The sequence below is a fragment of the Heloderma suspectum genome, chromosome 6, assembly GCF_057233095.1.
Source record: "Heloderma suspectum isolate Gila_16-S chromosome 6, 16-S_ref, whole genome shotgun sequence".
Lineage (NCBI taxonomy): Eukaryota > Metazoa > Chordata > Lepidosauria > Squamata > Helodermatidae > Heloderma > Heloderma suspectum.
Window position 1 is genome coordinate 128,177,626 of NC_139463.1, and position 19,709 is coordinate 128,197,334.

Sequence of the window (19,709 nt, forward strand, 5' to 3'; positions counted from 1 at the left end):
AGTGAAGGGTCATGATCCTTTGGAGGCGCTTGGGTCCAAAGAAAACTTTGCAAGAAAATGGGACTGCACAGGCAAAAAAAAAAAAAAAGCCAAGTGTCCACGCCAGGCAGCAGCTCACACATTCGATGTGGATGCTTACTCTACTTAAGTGCCTTTTGTACCGCTCTTTGTGAACCATCTGACAGAAAACAAAAGAAGTCACCACAATGAATCAGAGAAAACTCCAACCCCAGTGAAAGAACAGAACAATCAGCACAGAAAAACTGACATGACATAGCCAAGGCCTGAGCTGTGTCCAGAAGGGCAGCAAGGGGGAGGCAGGGCCAACTTCTCTTGGGAGGAAGTTCCAGAGCTGGGCGCTGCCCCAGGGAAAGCCCTGCTCTTTGCAGAGGGCCCGTCTAGCCTCTGTGTAAGATGGAATCTGGAACAGGCATCAGTAGAAGAGCTCTGGAGCCAGGAGTGGGTGGGTTTTCCATATGGGGGGAGACGAGCCCAGCGGTCATTAGGATTGAAGTGCTTCGAGGCTTTTTAGAGGCCAGAGCCAGCACTTTGAATTAGGCCTGGAAGTAAATGGGCAGCCAGTGCAATTATTTGATGAGAAGCGAAATAGGGGGGAACCAGTCTACAACTGCCAGCAGGTGATGTTTCTGAACTATCTTCAAGGGCAGCTCCCTGCAAAGTGCATTACAGCAGTCCAGCCTTGCCCAGTCTATCGCCCTCCAGATGAGTTGAAGTACAACTCCCATCATCCACAACCACCAATGGCCATGGGGGGTGATGGGAGTTGGGCAAGGCTTCCCATCTGGAAATCTCAGCTTTCTAGAAGCAGGGCTGGCCGGCGTATCTGCCAGAGCTGATAGAAGATAGTCCAGGCCACCAGAGAATATTGGAGCAAGGGGGGGGCTCCAGCAGTGCCCCCAGGGGAATAACAACCAGAGGCAAATGAGGGCATTGACCCCCAAATGATAATTCTGCCCCCCAAAATGAAAGTTCCCTTCCATCCCCGAATTTCTAGCATTGCAGTAACTTAAAACTTCAGTAGGGCTCTTACAGTTTAGGCATCCAAAGAAAGGTGGCAGAACAAAATCACCAAGGGAATGCAAATGCAGCAAATATTTGGTGTCTTATCAGTATCAGGTGGTCTTTAGTTACAACACAGTACAATGAGAATTACATGTAACCGTAAAATGAAGTAGGAATATGTATGTTCAGAGAAATAAGATTAACCCATGCACCCAAGGTTGGGGCAGAAAAACAAACTGGAACATTACTACAGAAAGACAGGAGGAAATGAAGAGATGAGTTTGGAGTTAATGTGGCCCATTCAGATGAATAGGTGTGAAGTGAACACAAATCCCAATGGATGGGAGTTTGCAACTGGAGGAAGGAAAGGTGGGAAGGGCAGCATTGTTATGCGCTACAGAGCATCTCCCCCTCCTGTTCAGCCAGCCTCTGTAGGTGGTGGGTGTTATTAGTGCATCTGATGGGTGAGCCAAGCCTTTTGGGCCTATGCTGTGCAGCAGCCTAGCCTAGCCTAGGCCAGGGCAGGTGAGTGAGAAGGTGCAGAGGTGAGTGAGTGGACTCTCCAAGGCCCAGGAAGCCTAATGAGACCCTTACTTAGACCAGGCAACAGGGAGCTGGACTATTCTATGTGTGTGTCTGGGGGGCATTTCTTCTCTAGTTTGTTTTTTAAAAGTTAAAAAGTATATCCATTCAAGCTGATTCCATTTCAAAGTGGTTTTGAAGAGTATAATGTGACTAGAGCCTTCGTTGAACAGTTTTAGACCTCCACCCAACCATGCAAATTATCATTATAATTCACCTTATTTAACTTTTCTCATGCAAACTTATGTACTACCAAAATAGGGTGTGTGAGATGTGCTGGTTGAGCCATCAGAAGCAGTGTTAGCTGGCTGGCCCAGGGCCTTTCTACAAAACAGAGACTATGTGCTTGTACAGTTAATTCTAGCTCCTGTAGTTCGGAGAGACGTATAGTTTTTATGTGACGTGCTGTCAAGCATTTCCTTATGAAAAGTGATGTTTATAGGTACTAAATTAATTTTTAAAGTGAAACTTCTTAACTGCTTTCCTGACATGGCAAAGGAGACCAGGGTAGTTAGTCATGGGAAGCAGCTGCCCCAGAAGAACCGAACTCACAGTTGTGGGGCAGTTGAGGCCTAGTAGAAAACAGCCGGAATGTGCATTGCTCACAAATTCCATGTCACAGGGTCTTTCCACAGAGTATACAGGAGTATATGGAATGATCCTGTGGGCTGTTCCTTTTTAAAACTAAAAATTAAATTAAAATGGTTAAATGCTATTCTATAGTAATTTTCAGTGGGTATTTCGCAAGCCCTTGATGTCATAACAGCAGTTTCAGAAGAAATTACATCATTGCAAAATGATGGCAGTTTTCAAAGCATTCTTGAAGAAGCAAGACTGAAGACTAGAGATGACGGAGACCCACCAGATCACGCAAATGAAATAAGACCAATGCCAGAGAGGGTTTGCAGATCTAGCTCTCACCTACAAAATATGCTGATGTACAAATGCAGCGTTGTCCAGGCTGTGAGCGAAAACTGTACCATGGGATGAGACTTTTAAGAGAATATATTTCAGTGCAATTGATACAGCGAAAGGTGAAATGGCAGCTTGATTGTGTGAAAGGAATGTGCACATTGCAGCTGACAAACAAGCTCTAAAGAATACACACAGATAACATTCTTGACCAAGGAAGTGTACACCACTGTGTGAACTTTCCAGATGCACTTCAAAAATCGAGGAACTTCAAACATATCTACTGAGGAAGTACATGGCAGAATCCTGCAAAACCCCAACACTTCATGAGCTTGCCAAAACACTGTACCGGTACAAAGAAGCCTTTCCACACATGTACACTTGAATGTTGTAGGACTTGCCTTTGGCACATCTACAGGCCCTGCGTGTCCCAGGGCCTGGTCTGACGGCACATGAGGCAGCCACCTTGCTGAAGGTAAGCAGGTCTGAGTCTGGTTGGTGCTTGGAGGGGAGATCACCCAGGAACCCCACGTAGCCACCTTGAGTTCCATGATGGAAGATAGGTGGAATATAAATAAATAAAAATAAAATTCATTCTCAACTTTGACACATGTGTTGACACCATACAGATATTCAATACTTTATCAGAGAAAAGCAAACTTCGTAATCTTGGCTTTTGAAAGTAACATTTTTGAAGGAATTCCAAGGAAACAGTTCCTCCCCAAGCTTGCAGAGAAATCATGCACGTTAGACTTCATTAACAGTTCAGATCATTATGGCAGGATGACTTGCACAACATACATTTACTTCCTAGTCACTGTTATTCAGTTTACACAGCTATTTTGCATGTGGAAAATACTCTATTTTAAATTATTTGCTTTTTTGTAAACTTCACAAGTCATAGTTCCTAATTAAAATGCATAAAGTTGGGGTTTATTTTTGTCATTTTACCTATGAAAACTCTTTTATAGTGACCGCTGCCCCAACCTCCTCCCCCCGCCCCGCAATTTTTGTTTCTGCTCACCCAATGAAAATTGTCTCATTACAGCCCTGGGTACCCCCTGGCTGTGACCCTGGTCCCTCCAGGGGAGAGTGCCCCCCGCAACCAGGACAGACATCTCCCTAGCCCCCTGGTCCCAATTTGGGGCTGCTCGGTCTGCCTGCACACAACTGCACCCACCTACAGTACCATTGCACGCGCGCACGCACACACACACACACACACAGAAGCAGCCCCCAGTGACTGCCTGCTCAGCCCCCTCCCCTTTTGTCTCCTTTTTAATTTATTGGCAGGAGTTCTATCTTGCCCTTTAAATGACTTCTCAGAGCAGCCTGCCCCAAACCCAGGAAATAGAATAAAGATGACTTTTAAACAAACATATCCCTAGTGAAAGCAGCAAGAACTACCACAGCTTTGTGTTTCCCACAGTGGCCAACCTGGCACCCCCCAGATGTGTTGGACTACAACTCCCATCATCCCTAGCTGGCTGGGGGTGATGGGGGTTGTAGTCCAACATGTCTGGAGGGCGTTAGGTTGGAGGAGGCTGCAACGACGCTATGACGTAAGTGGTTGTAAATGCCATTTTGCAGCGGGGGCCAGCAATTCCCAGCTGAGGCTGAGAGAGAGAGACCAGCCCAGGTCTCAATGGGCATCGGTGGCAGAGGTGTCACTTGAACCCGGCTCCTCCAAATGAAAAGCCAACCCAGACCTGCCCCCCGCTGGGCACTACAACACACACACACGGTCCGTAAATGTTGTATAAACATCCAATCGGCCCAGGCCAGCAAGCTGTGCTCGTGTTAACCAAGTCAGTCCAGCACTGGCCTGACAGGCCCACTGAGAAGACGGTGTGTGAAGGGCCAGTATCCCTAAGGCTGGGATACTGGGGGAAGGGTCTGGGGGGGATGTGTGGGTCGGAACTGAGGGGGCATTGGCAGAACCAGGCCTCTGACCCGCAAGAGGCTGAGTTTCCTGCTGTTTCCTGCCTGGCTCCAGCCATCCTGAATGAAACAATTCCCAGCCTTTTCCTCCCAGGCCGGAGCTGCTACAATCATACAGGGAGGATGATGCTGGAAAAGCAGCACGGGGCGAGGGGGGGGGCGAGGGGGAGATAAAATTCTGTCTGTGCTGGCAAAAGCCGCACTGGGCAGTGGGGAGGCGGGCAGCAGCTCTCTGGTTGCCGGCCTGGAGAAGAGGATCTACGTTCTCTCTCTCTGAGCCCTCAAACCAAGAACCCCTCCCCAGAGAACCCAGGTGTCCTGGATCCCACTACCCCTGCTTTGGCTCCTGAGGGGCCTCATTCCTGGTGCTCCTTGAACTCCAGAGTCAAGGTTCAGGACAGACAAGAGGAAGGACGTCTTCACGCAGCACGGTGTTAAACCATGGAACTTGCTTCCATGAGATATGGTGATGGCCACCAATTTGGATGGCTGTAAGAGGGGACCAGATACACTCCTGGAGGAGAAGGCTATCATGGCTACTAGTCCTGATAGAGATGCGCTCCCTCCAGTGTCAGAGGCGTCTGCCTACGCACACCAATTGCTGGAGGACATGGGTGGGAGGGTGCTGTTGCACTCCTGTCCTGCACGTGGGTTTCCTATTTGGGCATCTGGGGGGGCCACTGAATGCTCACCTAGAGGCCCTTGGTCTGATCCAGCATGCCTCGTAGGTTAGTCTTGGCTCCATTCTTCCCCCACCCCATAACATTAGAATCCACCAATGCTTCTAATCAGTAGAGTCCAGTGGCTCTGATGTCCGTGGGGCGGTGAATCCGCTCTGGGTTTCAGTCAGAACTCTAAAGGAGCCTTGGAGAGCTCCACACCTTGGAGAGCTCCTTTAGGGTTCTGACTGAAACCCGGAGCGGATGCATTGCCCCACGGACATCGGAGCCACCAGCCTCTGCTGGTTCCAATAGCAGGGAGGAGGCCATAGCTCAGTGGTAGAGCCCTGCCTTGCATGCGGGAGGTCCTAGGCTCAACCCTGGGCTTCTCCAGGTAGGACTGGAGATGGACCCCTGTTCTCACCCTGTCTAAGGCAAGGTGGGCAACTTCTGCCCTCCCCCCAAGAGACCCACTGCCAAAGCGCTTTACGCATTGCGGCAGCTGCGCTTTGCGCTCCCATCCAGGGCTGGCACACCCAGAGGAGGCAGCCACCCGTGGAGAGCGCCCGGCACTCTTTCTAAGGGTGCCAGCAAAGATCGCGAGGATCCTGGTTCGGATCGCACCTGGCAGCCATTTGGCATGGTGCAAGGAGAAGGGTCCTTCTTGCTCAGGGCGAGAGAGACAGCTGCCGCCACTATGCATGCAGAAGGTTCCAGGTGGCCTCTCCCGCCGCCCTGGGGCCTCCCGGGAAGGGGTCTCTTTCTGCCGGGCCCCTGCAGACCAGCTGCCAAGTCAGAGCGGACAGGCCATATTAGCCGCCCCTAACGTCTTGGACTAGAATTCCCACCATACCTCCACGGCCAACGGGTTCACGGACAGCGGAACCCACGGGCGCTTCATTCCCGAGATGCGGGGTGCCAGGACTTCAGCCTTCTTGGACCCCCTGATCTGAAAAGCCCTTCCCCTCAAATCACAGGCGTGTTGCAGTTCCTCGCTGGCAACTGGATGGCACTCCACGTGTGCTCAGAGGGACACTTGACGTTGCTTCCAGCATTGAAAATAGATTTGGGGCCACATCCTACCTCAGGTGAAGCTCACTTTTCCCTTCATTCTTTCTGGCTAATTAACCAGCACCTCTTCCCAATCCCTCCAATCCCACTCCTGGTGGAAAAATTTCCAGCCATTATGTAAGGTCATCAGCCAGAAAACCTGTGATCCCCCGCCCCCCCCCCGTTATCTTCCCTGGCCAGCTGCAATCACACACACCTCCCTCCCGCCTGGCAGGTCAGGCACGGGGCAGGAAACAGAAGGGGCAGTGCTAGCCTGGAAAGGCCAGTCAGTCACAAGGCATTGGAGCTAGGCGGGGGGGGGCACACTAGGCGGGTTTGAGGGGGGCTTATGGAAGCTGAACTGAATCCTAGGGGAAACTGAATCCTACGGGGAAGGGAGATGTAATGTTGGGGGTAACAATGGACGTAGGCGCATGCACTGCAATGGAGAGAACAGCTCTGATAGCGCCCAATAATAGTCTTCAGACACATGTAGGAAGAAAGCCAGACTATGAAGCACATGGTCTTCGATGTCTATACACTAATGCCCAGAGTATGGGAAACAAACAGAACAAACTTGAACTCTTAATACAAGAGGGAAATTATGACTTGATAGGTGTAACTGAGACTTGGTGGGATGACTCTCATGACTGGAATACAGCACTTGAAGGATATAACTTGTTCAAAAAGAACAGGAGGAACAGAAAGGGAGGTGGGGTTGCACTGTATGTGAAAAATACATATCTCTGCACAGAAATACAGGAGGAGGAGCTTGGTAGCCCCATCGAGAGCACCTGGGTCAAAATAAATGGAGCAAAGAATAAAAGGAACCTGGTGGTCGGAGTCTACTACCGGCCACCCAACCAAGGAGAAGACGAGGATGAAACTTTTGAAAAGCAAATAGCCAATGTTTTAAGGAAGCATGATGTAGTAGTAATGGGGGACTTCAATTTCCCCAATATTTGTTGGGAGACAAATTCTGCAAACCATGGCCCCTCCAGAATATTCCTGACTTGTGTGGCGGATAACTTCCTCCTACAGGAAGTAGAGGAAGGAACTAGAGGATCGGCGATCCTTGACTTGATCCTAACCGACAGAGATGACTTAGTGGAGAAAGTGGCAGTTACAGGAACTCTGGGGGAAAGCGACCATGTTGCACTTGAGTTCTTGGTTCTAAGGGAAGCAAAAGCCGAGTGTAGTCAAACACGTACCCTGGATTTTAGGAAAGCTGATTTTAATAAACTCAGAACAATGATCAGTAAGATCCCATGGCAAGCGACGCTAACGAGAAAAGGAGTCCAAGATGGGTGGGAGTTTTAAAAAAGGAAATTCTCAAGGCACAATTACAAACAATTCCAACAAGAAGAAAAGGTGGAAGACAACAGAAGAAGCCAATGTGGCTTCACAAAAAGCTTAGGGATGACCTGAAAACAAAAAAGGACACATATAGGAAGTGGAAAGAAGGACAAGCAACAAAGGAAGAGTACAGGCAGGTAGCACAGAATTGCAGGGATGGCGTCAGGAAGGCTAAAGCTGAGAACGAGCTGAGGTTAGCGAGGGAGGATTAAAAACAACAAAAACGCTTTCTTCAGCTACGTGCATAGTAAAAGGCAGAGGAAACAAATGGTGGTTCAGCTATTAAATAAGGATGGCAAAACGATAACAGATGACAAAGAAAAGGCAGATGTGCTAATTTCCTACTTTGGCTCAGTCTTCTCCCAAAAGAGGGTCTATGACCCCCCTGGCAAAGGCGAAGTACAGGCTGAAGGGGCAGGATTGCAGCTTGAGATCGATAGGCATATGGTCAAGGAACACCTAATTACTTTGAATGAGTTCAGATCTCCAGGGCCAGATGAACTGCATCCTAGAGTCATAAAGGAACTGGCAGAAGAACTCTCAGAACCGCTGTCTATTCTCTTTGAGAAATCATGGAGGACGGGGGAAGTGCCAGATGACTGGAGGAGGGCTAACGTTGTCCCTATCTTCAAAAAGGGTAAAAAGGAGGAACCTGGGAACTACAGACCAGTCAGTCTGACATCAATCCCTGGGGAAATTCTGGAGCAGATGATAAAGGAATCCACCTGGAAGCACCTTGACAACAATGCCGTGATTACTCGAAGCCAACATGGATTTGTCAAAAACAAGTCCTGCCAGACAAATCTGATCTCATTTTTTGATCAAGTAACCTCCCTTGTAGACCATGGGAATGCTGTGGACATCATATACCTCGACTTCAGCAAAGCTTTCGACAAAGTGCCCCATGATCTCCTGATGAGCAAACTAGCTCAAAGTGGGCTAGATGAAACAACGATCCGGTGGATCCACAGTTGGCTACAGAATCGGACTCAAAGAGTGCTTATCAATGGGACCTTCTCAAGCTGGGGAGAAGTAATGAGTGGGGTACCGCAGGGCTCAGTCCTGGGCCCAGTGCTCTTCAACATTTTTATGAATAACTTGGAGGAGGAGGTGCAGGGAATGCTGATCAAATTTGCAGATGACACAAAATTGAGCGGGATAGCTAATACTTTGGAAGACAGAAACAAAATTCAAAGTGATCTGGATAGACTGAATCGCTGGGCAGAAAACAACAGAATGACATTGAATAGGGATAAATGCCAAGTTCTGCACCTAGGAAAAAGAAACCAAATGCACAGTTACAAGATGGGGGATACGTGGCTCAACCACACTACAAGCGAGAAGGATCTTGGAATTGTTGTCGATCACAAGCTGAATATGAGCCAACAATGTGATGTGGCTGCAAAAAAGGCAAATGGCTCTTTTGGGCTGCATTAATAGAAGCATCGCTTCCAAATCCCGGGAAGTACTAGTTCCCCTCTACTCAGTACTGGTTAGGCCTCATCTGGACTACTGTGTCCAGTTCTGGGCACCACACTTTAAGAAGGATGCAGACAAACTGGAGAGGGTTCAGAGGAGGGCAATGAAGATGATCAGGGGACTGGAAACAAAGCCCTATGAAGAGAGACTGAAAGAACTGGGCATGTTTAGCCTTGAGAAGACTGAGGGGAGATATGATAGCACTCTTCAAGTACTTGAAAGGTTGTCCCAGAGAGGAAGGCCAGGATGTCTTCTGGATCATCCCAGAGTGCAGGACACGGAATCATGGGCTCAAGTTACAGGAAGCCAGATTCCGGCTGAACATCAGGAAAAAGTTCCTGACTGTAAGAGCAATACGACAATGGAACCAATGACCTGGGGAGGCGGTGGGCTCTCCCACACTGGAGGCCTTCAAGACGAGGCTGGACAGCCATCTGTCAGGGATGCTCCGACTTGGATTCCTGCATGGAGCAGGGGGTTGGACTCGATGGCCTTGTAGGCCCCTTCCAACCCTCCTATTCTATGATTCTGTAAGTGACTGGTGGGGATTCATCACATCTCAGGCCATTCAGACATCCAATAGAGTCCTTCGTTTTGAACGGGTGTTGATTTCCTGTTTCATTGGGTGGCCCTCTCGGAGTTTTCTTGCCCAGAGCCCTCAGGACAGGGCTATAAATCCAAACACACAAACTGGGCTTCACTTTTGCCAGGCCTCAGCCCCTCCTGGAACATACCTGGGAAGTGAGGAAAAAGAAGGGGAGTACCGCTTTCTGCTGTAGCCAGAGATTCAATCAGCCTCCAGCCCCTTTCCCCCTCCCCTCCCTGGGTCACTCATCTTAGTTCAGCCTTTCCCAACCTGGCGCCATCCAGATGTGGTGGACTACAACTCCCATAATCCCCAGCCAGCTATGGGAGTTGTAGTCCAATGCATCTGCGGAAGGCTTCCGTAAGGTACGAGATGTGCTGATCGAACCTTAAGGCCACACCTCCGTCAAGAAGAACTAATCTGTGGCCAACTTTGCCTCTTTTTCCCCATCCACCTAGACACTTTCTGTCAAGCTGGGCCTGGAACAACCTTGTGCTGTTGGCCACGACTGTCGTTCTGGGCCAGAAAGGTGCCAGGTGCTGTACATAGCACAGATGCCACCGAGGGCCTCCCAGGCCGCTTTCCCAGGCCTTCTGCAGAGTTTCCACCCACCCCAAACTGGCCCACTCCTCTGCACCCACCCGGCCCCTCTCCATCCTGACTGTTTCCGCCTTGGCCTGGCCTTGAGCCTGCCCCCCTGGCCATGTCCGTGACATGTGCAGCGCATAGCACCCTGCTGGCCCTAAACCACAGTGGCGCGCAAATGCAGGTCTATGCCAGGGGGGTGTTTGCTCTGGCCCCCTTTTTGCTCCAGGCCTCTTTGACTGGAGGAACTGGAGAAGGCTGCACCGCCCCCAATACAAATTGATTCCAGACAGACATCACCAGGAAAGGCGGGGGGGGGGGGAGATGGTGGTCTTTCGGCTGGCTACTTTGAGTGCTCTATAAAAACCCAGCCTGTTTTGAATTATGCTGGCCCTGTTCCACTCCTACCCAACACCCCGATATATTTCTAGTCTGTATTTGGATAGGGGTGCAGGGGATGATGAGGTAGAAGAGAGTGGGCCGGATGTCAGAAGCCCCTCTGTGAGCAAATGAGGATTTAGGGGTACCTGCAGTGGACCCTGTTGGTTTCACCAGATTGGGGTAGGGAATGACCCTCTGGTGATGCCCGCACAGAGAGATTGAGGCGGGCCGGGAGTTGGAAGACAGACGAACATGGAATCGGATCCTGGGTGGAGGGGGGCTTGCCCCCAACACATCTGCCCAGATGTTCCTCATCCGTCGGCCATCTCGGTGTGTTTTGAATATCTCCATTTATCTTTCCCCTGCACCGATATTTAAAATCCACAGGAGCTGGCAAATGGAGGGGGGGGGGCATGGCGCTGGGTGGAGAAGTCAAGTCGGCTGGGACCCCCCCCCACACACACACTGCAGCTCCCTACTCTGTGGGGAGGGTGGATGTTCTAGACGAGGCGATCCGAACCAGGCTGCTCCCCACTCCCCATGCCGGCAGCCGCTCCTGTCTGCGTGTCCTCCTACGAGCGTGGCCCAGGAACGCCGCGTCTCCCGCCCCACGCCGCGGCCCCCCAGGAGACGAAGCACAGCCCGCTCCCCCGCGCGCAAGGGGCCCCGGGATCCTGGACCCCGGTCCCCGCCGGGGCGAGCTGCTCTCCGTCTCCCGCAGCCCAGGAGCCCTGCCGCCCCCGCTGCCCGCTTCGCTCCGCATGGCCAGCCGCCCCCGGCACGGCGCGATCCCTGGACCCCCCGCCGAAGGGCCCGGGCGCCTCCCGGCGCGCCCCGCCCGCCCCCTTCCCCCCCGCCGGAGGCGGCCTTCGTTCTCTCCTTTCTCTCGGGGAGCCCGGGGGGCGAAGCCAGGAGGTGGCCCGCGCTGCCCTTCCACGGCCCTCTTCGCCAGCCCGCAGCCGACCCCCTCGGGGAGCCCCTCTCCCTCCACGCCCCAGGCGGGGTCTGGGCACGCCCGACTCGTGCCCCGAGCTGCCCTCCGCCAGAGCCGGGCGCAGCACGCGGGCGTCCCCTCGCAAAGGCCGGGCCGGGCCGGGCCGGGCCGCGGCTGAAGGGCACGACGGCCCAGCCGCCGCTCCCAGAACGGGCTGGGGGGAGACGGGGGTGGGGCGAGCGCCCCCGCTCGTTACTCCTTCAAGAGAGATGGCGTGGTGTCCGTCTCCGGAGAGCGGAGCGCCAGAAGGCCAGGATGCTCGCACCTCACCCTTCCTGCCCTGGCCCCCCTTCTGCGTAATCCCAGGGAGAGGCACTCTGTACGTGCGCAGAGGCACTCTCTTCTTTATGATTGCGTCATACGTTCTGGAGGTTCTAGAGACTGCAAATAGGCTCCCGGGCCAAGCTCCCTCTTCGTCTGTTTTAAGACAGTGAAGGCTTTCTTTTCGACAACAACAAAAGTCCACTTGGTTTTTACTGGACAATCTACAATTTAACACTTGAAATGTTTCCTGCTAGAGCGTTTAGTTTTGAAGTGGTGTTTATTAATATTTTAATTGCTGTTTGGTTGTTATTACTGATTTGCTTTTAACTTTGTTTTTTGTTGATGTTCAACTGTATTTTCCTATTTTTACTCTAAGAAGTAGTTTACTTTGGTTGTTTTTTCAGAAAAAAGCATGATATAAATTAATATTTAGTAAGCTAAACTAAGCCCAAGTTTGAATTAAGCCCTGCAAATCACACACACACACACACAGAGCCCTTGAGTTACATGATGATCAAGAGACCAGACAGCCTGGTACATGATAGTGAGGAAATTATTTCCATGGGAGGTGGCAACTCTGTGAGAGAGACTATGTCGGGTGGAATCTAATGCATTGGACTTTAGACCTGTGGCAGGACCGTAGCTCACTGACATGCTTTGCATGTGGATGACCCCAGATTCAGCACTTCGCATCCCCACCAAAAAGGTAAGGGGAGACATGATGGAGGTGTACAGAATTATGCACAGTGTGGAGAATGTGGATAGGGAGACTTTTTTCTCCCTCTCCCATGATATTAGAACCCAACGGGCTCCTCCCATGAGGCTGATTGGTGGGAGATTCAGGACAGGTCAGAGGAAGGACTCCTTCATGCAGCAGAGTTAAACTAGGGAATTCGCTACCACAACATGCAGTGGTGGCCACCAAATTGGATGGCACAATGCAAAGAAATCGAGGAAAACAACAGAATGGGAAAGACTAGAGATCTTTTCAAGAAAATCGGAGATCTCAAGGGAACATTTTGTGCAAAGACGGGCATGATAAAGGACAAAGAAGGCAGGGACCTAACAGAAGCAGATGAGATTAAGAAGAGGTGGAAAGAATACACAGAAGAACTATACAGGAAAGATCTGAATGTCCGGGATAGCCATGATAGTGCGGTCACTGAACTTGAGCCGGACATCCTCGAGAGTGAAGTCAAGTGGGCCTTAGGAAGCATTAGTAACAACAAAGCTAGCGGAGAGGACAGTCTTCCAGCTGAGCTATTTAAAATCCTAAAAGATGCTGCTGTTAAAGTGCTGCACTCAATATGCCAACAAATTTGGAACACTCAACAGTGGCCGCAAGACTGGAAAAGGTTAGTTTACATTCCCATTCCAAAGAAGGGCAACGCCAAATAGTGTTCAAACTACCGCACAATTGCGCTTATTTCACATGGCAGCAAGGTTATGCTCAAAATCCTACAAGCTAGGCTTCAGCAGTATGTGAACCGAGAACTATTGGAAGTACAAGCTGGGTTCCGAAGAGGCAGAGGAACTAGAGATCAAATCGCCAACGTTCGCTGGATCATGGAGAAAGCAAGAGAATTCCAGAAAAACGTCTATTTCTGCTTCATTGACTACGCTAAAGCCTTTGATTGTGTGGATCACAACAAACTCTGGCAAATTCTTAAAGAGATGGGAGTACCAGACCACCTTACCTGTCTCCTGAGAAACCTGTACGAGGGTCAAGAAGCAACAGTAAGAACCAGACATGGAACAACCGATTGGTTCAAAATTGGGAAAGGAGTAAAACAAGGCTGCATATTGTCGCCCTGCTTATTTAACTTATATGCAGAGTAGATCATGAGAAACGCCGGGTTGGATGAATCACAGGTCGGAATTAAGATTGCCGGGAGAATTATCAACAACCTCAGATACGCAGACGATACCACCCTAATGGCAGAAAGTGAAGAGGATCTAATGAGCCTCTTGTTGAGGGTGAAAGTGGAGAGTGCAAAAGCTGGTTTGAAACTCAACATTAAAAAAACGAAGATCATGGCATCTGGCCCCATCACCTCCTGGCATATGGAAGGGGAAGAAATGGAAGCAGTGACAGATTTTATTTTCTTGGGCTCCAAGATCACTGCAGATGGTGACTGTAGCCTTGAAATTAAAAGACGCTTGCTCCTTGGGAGGAAAGCTATGGCCAACCTAGACAGCATAGTAAGAAGCGGAGACGTCACCTTGCCGACAAAGGTCCGTCTAATCAAAGCTATGGTTTTCCCAGTAGCAACGTATGGCTGTGAGAGCTGGACTATAAGGAAGGCTGAGCGCTGAAGAATTGATGCTTTCGAACTGTGGTGCTGGAGAAGACTCCTACGAGTCCCCTGGACTGCAAGGAGGTCAGATCAGTCCATCCTAAAGGAAATCAACCCTGAGTGCTCATTGGCAGGACAGATACAGAAGCTGAAGCTCCAATATTTTGGCCACCTAATGCGAAGAGAAAACTCCCTGGAAAAGACCCTGATGCTGGGAAAGACTGAAGGCAAAAGGAGAAGGGGACGGCAGAGGATGAGATGGCTAGATAGCATCACCGATGCAATGAATATGGACTTGAGCACGCTCCGGGAGAGAGTGCAGGACAGGAAGGCCCGGCGTGCTATGGTCCATGGGGTCACGAAGAGTCGGACATGACTGAACGACTGAACAACAAAAAAGGGGGTTAGACAGATTCCTGGAGGAGAAGGCCATCAGTGGCTACTAGTCCTGATGGCTCTGTTATACCTCCAGTACCAGAGGCAGTGAGCCTCTGTGCACCAGTGGCTGGGGAATATGGGTGGGAGGGTGCTGTCATACTCATGTCCTGCTTGTGGGTTCCTGGTCAACAGCTGGTTGGCCACTGTGTGAACAGAATGCTGGAATATATGGACCCTTGGTCTGATCCAGCATGGCCCTTCTTATGTTCTTATGAGCCCAGGGAACAGATACTAGGAAGGGCCCCTCTCTGCCTGCGCCTTTGGAGAGCCACTGCCTGTGAGAGTAGGGGCAATACTGGGCCAGATAGATCACTGCTCTGGCTCAGTGTTAGGTGTCTTCATCTGTAAAATGGGACTAATGCCATGGTGGGCAGGCGGGGTGCAGCGGAGGACATTATTTACTAAGATCACAGTCCAGTGAGAACCACTAGCAACAGCATCCACCACCACCACCATCTCCTTGCAAGGGGCACGGAGCCTCCATCCGAACAGCCACCCAAACCCCTTTGCATAAACAGGTCTGCCCCTCGCCTCTGATAATGCTTTCCGCTGCAGTTGGTGACAGAACAATAACCCTCTGCAGATGAATGCCTGGCAGCAGCTGGAGGAATTTCCTGAGGGGGGGTGGAGGGAAAAAGAGATATAATAAAGCAAATCACCAAATAATAGATTTTGCTGACGCTCAGAAATTATAGCAGTGTGCAGGCTTCTCCCCACCACCCAGCCTGCTGCCCCGATTTCTGGCAGGAGGAGCAGCAGCTCTCTGTGTGTGTGTGTGTGTGTGTGTGTGTGTGTATTGAGGCTCAGATACAGGACCCCTGCTTCCTCTGGGGAAGTGGGTGAGGAGGCAGACAGCCAGAATTGCTTGCCTGCTGAGAAATCTCTTGAGAGACCTAGAACACCTACAGCCTGTTTTGGGGAAGAGCTGTAGCTCAGTGGTAGAGCTCCTGCTTTGCAAGCAGAATGTTCCAGGTTCAATCCCCAGCATCTGCCAGTCGGTGTCAACAATACTGGACTAGATGGACCGAGCTGGACTCAGGATAACATGGACTCAGGATAACGCAGCTTCCTACATTCCTAACTATCTGTTGCAGTCCTGTCCTGCTTGTGGGCTTCCACAGGCATCTGGTTGGCCACTGTGTGAACAAAATGCTGAACTGGATGGACCCTTGGTGTGATCCAGCAGGGCTCTTCTTATGTTCATACTTATTATTGTTATTATTTATTACATTTGTCTACCGCCCCATAGCTGAAGCTCTGAGTGGTTTACAAAGATTAAAAACCATTAAAAATACACAAAGTGTAAAACCATTTACATAAAAACAGCACACACAGAGACAACATATATTAAAAAAATTTAAAAAATCAATCATATTTCATATCTTTACTGATTTTAGGGAGACTTATTTCCAGGTAACACCAAAAACAGCAAAGGTGTTTGACCATAAGAAAACTACCAAACTCCTTATTAATGCAATAGTGTTATTAAGCCAAAAAAAAATCACAGAAAATGTGCACCCTTTTTTGTGATATTTTGGTTGGCCTAATAAAGGTGTTCCCCTTCATGGATCACTGCCTTATTGTGGCGAAGGGGCTTGCGTAACTCAGTGAAGCCATAAGCTATGCCGTGCAGGGCCACCCAAGATGGACAGGTCATGGCAGAGAGTTCTGACAAAATGTGGTCCACTGGAGAAGGAAATGGCAACCCACTCCAGTATTCTTGCCAAGAAAACCCCATGGAACGTATCACAAGGCTAAAAGATATGACGCCGGAAGATGAGCCCCTCAGGTCGGAAGGTGTCCAATATGCTACTGGGGAAGAGCAGAGGGTATTTCCAAGTAGCGCCAGAAAGAGTGAAGCGGCTGGGCCAAAGCCGAAAGGACACTCAGCTGTGGATGTGTCTGGTGGTGAAAAGAAAATCCGATGCTGTAAAGAACAATATTGTTTAGGAACCTGGAATGTTAGATCAATGAATCAAGGTAAGCTGGAGGTGGTCAAACATGAGATGGCAAGATTGAACATCGACATCTTGGGAATCAGCGAACTAAAATGGACAGGAATGGGCGAATTTAATTCAGGTGACCATCGTATCTCCTATTGTGGGCAAGAATCCCTTAGAAGAAATGGAGTAGCACTCATAGTCAACAAAAGGGTGGGAAAAGCAGTACTGGGGTACAATCTTAAAAATGATAGAATGATCTCAGTACGAATCCAAGGCAAACCATTCAACATCACAGTAATTCAAGTCTATGCCCCAACCACTGAGGACAAAGAAGCTGAGGTTGATCGGTTCTATGAAGACCTCTAACACCTTCTAGAACTAACACCAAAAAAAGATGTCCTCTTCATCATAGGGGACTGGAATGCTAAAGTAGGAAGTCAAGAAATCACCGGGATAACAGGCAGGCATGGCCTTGGTGTACAAAATGAAGCAGGACAAAAGCTAGTAGAGTTTTGCCAAGAGAACACGCTGATACTAGCAAACACTCTTTTCCAACAGCAGAACAGACGACTCTACACATGAACATCACCAGATGGTCAATATCGAAATCAGATTGATTATGTCCTTTGCAGCCAAAGATGGAGAAGCTCCATACAGTCAGTAAAAACAAGACCTGGAGCTGACTGTGGCTCAGATCATAAGCTGCTTCTTGCAAAATTTCAGCAGAAATTGAAGAACATAGGGAAAACCACTAAACCATTCAGGTATGACCTAAATCATATCCCTTATGAATATACAGTGGAGGTGAGGAATAGATTTCAGGGATTAGACCTGATAGACAGAGTGCCTGAGGAACTATGGATGGAGGTCCGTAACATTGTTCAGGAGGCAGCAACGAAATCCATCCCAAAGAAAAAGAAATGCAAGAAAGCCAAGTGGCTGTCTGATGAGGCTTTACAAGCAGCTGAGGAAAGAAGGGAAGGAAAAAGCAAGGGAGAAAGGGGAATATATATCCAACTGAATGCAGAGTTCTAGAGAATAGCAAGGAGAGACAAGAAGGCCTTCTTAAATGAACAATGCAAGGAAATCGAGGAAAACAACAGAATGGGAAAGACTAGAGATCTCTTCAAGAAAATTGGAGATCTCAAGGGAACGTTTTGTGCAAAGATGGGCATGATAAAGGACAAAGAAGGCAGGGACCTCACAGAAGCTGATGAGATTAAGAAGAGGTGGAAAGAATACACAGAAGAACTATACAGGAAAGATCTTAATGTCCTGGATAGCTATGATAGTAATGTCCTTGATAGCCATGATAGTGCAGTCACTGAACTTGAGCCGGACACCCTCGGGAGTGAAGTCAAGTGGGCCTTAGGAAGCATTACTAACAACAAAGCTAGCGGAGATGACAGTATTCCAGCTGAGCTATTTAAAATCCTAAAAGATGATGCTGTTAAAGTGCTGCATTCAATATGCCAACAAATTTGGAACACTCAGCAATGGCCGCAAGACTGGAAGAGGTCAGTTTACATTCCAATTCCAAAGAAGGGCAACGCCAAAGAGTGTTCAAACTACCGCACAATTGCGCTCATTTCACATGCCAGCAAGGTGATGCTCCAAATCCTACAAGCTAGGCTTCAGCAGTATGCGAACCGAGAACTACCGGAAGTACAAGCTGGGTTTCGAAGAGGCAGAGGAACTAGAGATCAAGACGCCAACGTTCGCTGGATCATGGAGAAAGCAAGAGAATTCCAGAAAAATGTCTATTTCTGCTTCATTGACTACGCTAAAACCTTTGATTGTGTGGATCACAACAAACTCTGGCAAATTCTTAAAGTGATGGGAGTACCAGACCACCTTACCTATCTCCTGAGAAACCTGTACAAGGGTCAAGAAGCAACAGTAAGAACCGGACATGGAACAACTGAGTGGTTCCAAATTGGGAAAGGAGTACGACAAGGCTGCATATTGTCACCCTGCTTATTTAACTTATATGCAGAGTACATCATGAGAAATGCCGGGTTGGATGAATCAGAGGTCGGAATTAAGATTGCTGGGAGAATTATCAACAACCTCCGATATGCAGACGATACCACCCTAATGGCAGAAAGTGAAGAGGATCTCAAGAGCCTCTTGTTGAGGGTGAAAGAGGAGACTGCAAAAGCTGGTTTGAAACTCAACATTAAAAAAACTAAGATCATGGCATCTGGCCCTATCACTTCCTGGCATATAGAAGGGGAAGAAATGGAAGCAGTGACAGATTTTACTTTCTTGGGCTCCGAGATCACCGCAGACGGTGACTGTAGCCATGAAATTAAAAGGCGCTTGCTCCTTGGGAGGAGAGCTATGGCAAACCTAGACAGCATAGTAAGAAGCAGAGACATCACCTTGCCAACAAAGGTCCGTCTAATCAAAGCTATGGTTTTCCCAGTAGTAATGTATGGCTGTGAGAGCTGGACTATAAGGAAGGCTGAGCGCCGAAGAATTGATGCTTTCGAACTGTGGTGCTGGAGAAGACTCTTACGAGTCCCGTGGACTGCAAGGAGGTCAAATCAGTCCATCCTAAAGGAAATCAACCCTGAGTGCTCATTGGAAGGACAGATACTGAAGCTGAAGCTCCAATATTTTGGCCACCTAATGCGAAGAGAAAACTCCCTGGAAAAGACCCTGATGCTGGGAAAGACTGAAGGCAAAAGGAGAAGGGGACGGCAGAGGATGAGATGGCTAGATAGCATCACCGATGCAATGAATATGAACCTGAGCACACTCTGGGAGAGTGCGCAGGACAGGAAGGCCTGGCGTGCTATGGTCCATGGGGTCACGAAGAGTCGGACACGACTGAACAACAATAAAGGTGTTACATTAAGGTGGATTTTGGAAATATCCTGGCAAGTGTTTGGAGGATTGCAGCCTTAACATTCCTTCAGAGTGTTGTGCTTGTGGAGGGAGTGGGAAGAGGGCCTAATTTGGGGAACTATGCAGGGCCAGAAAGAAAACATGATGGGACCCATTAGGGAGGGAAAAGGGGCAGACCCCCATCTTCCTCCCCTACCCTGAGATACAGGGGACACGCCCTTCTTTTCCGGGAACATCTCTGGCTTTTAATTCTTGGCCTAGTGATGCGGGTTATTTTAAAGGGCAACTGATTTGTGTTGATAACTTTGCTGTTGTTGCTGTTCAGTCGTTCAGTCGTGTCTGACTCTTCGTGACCCCACGGACCAC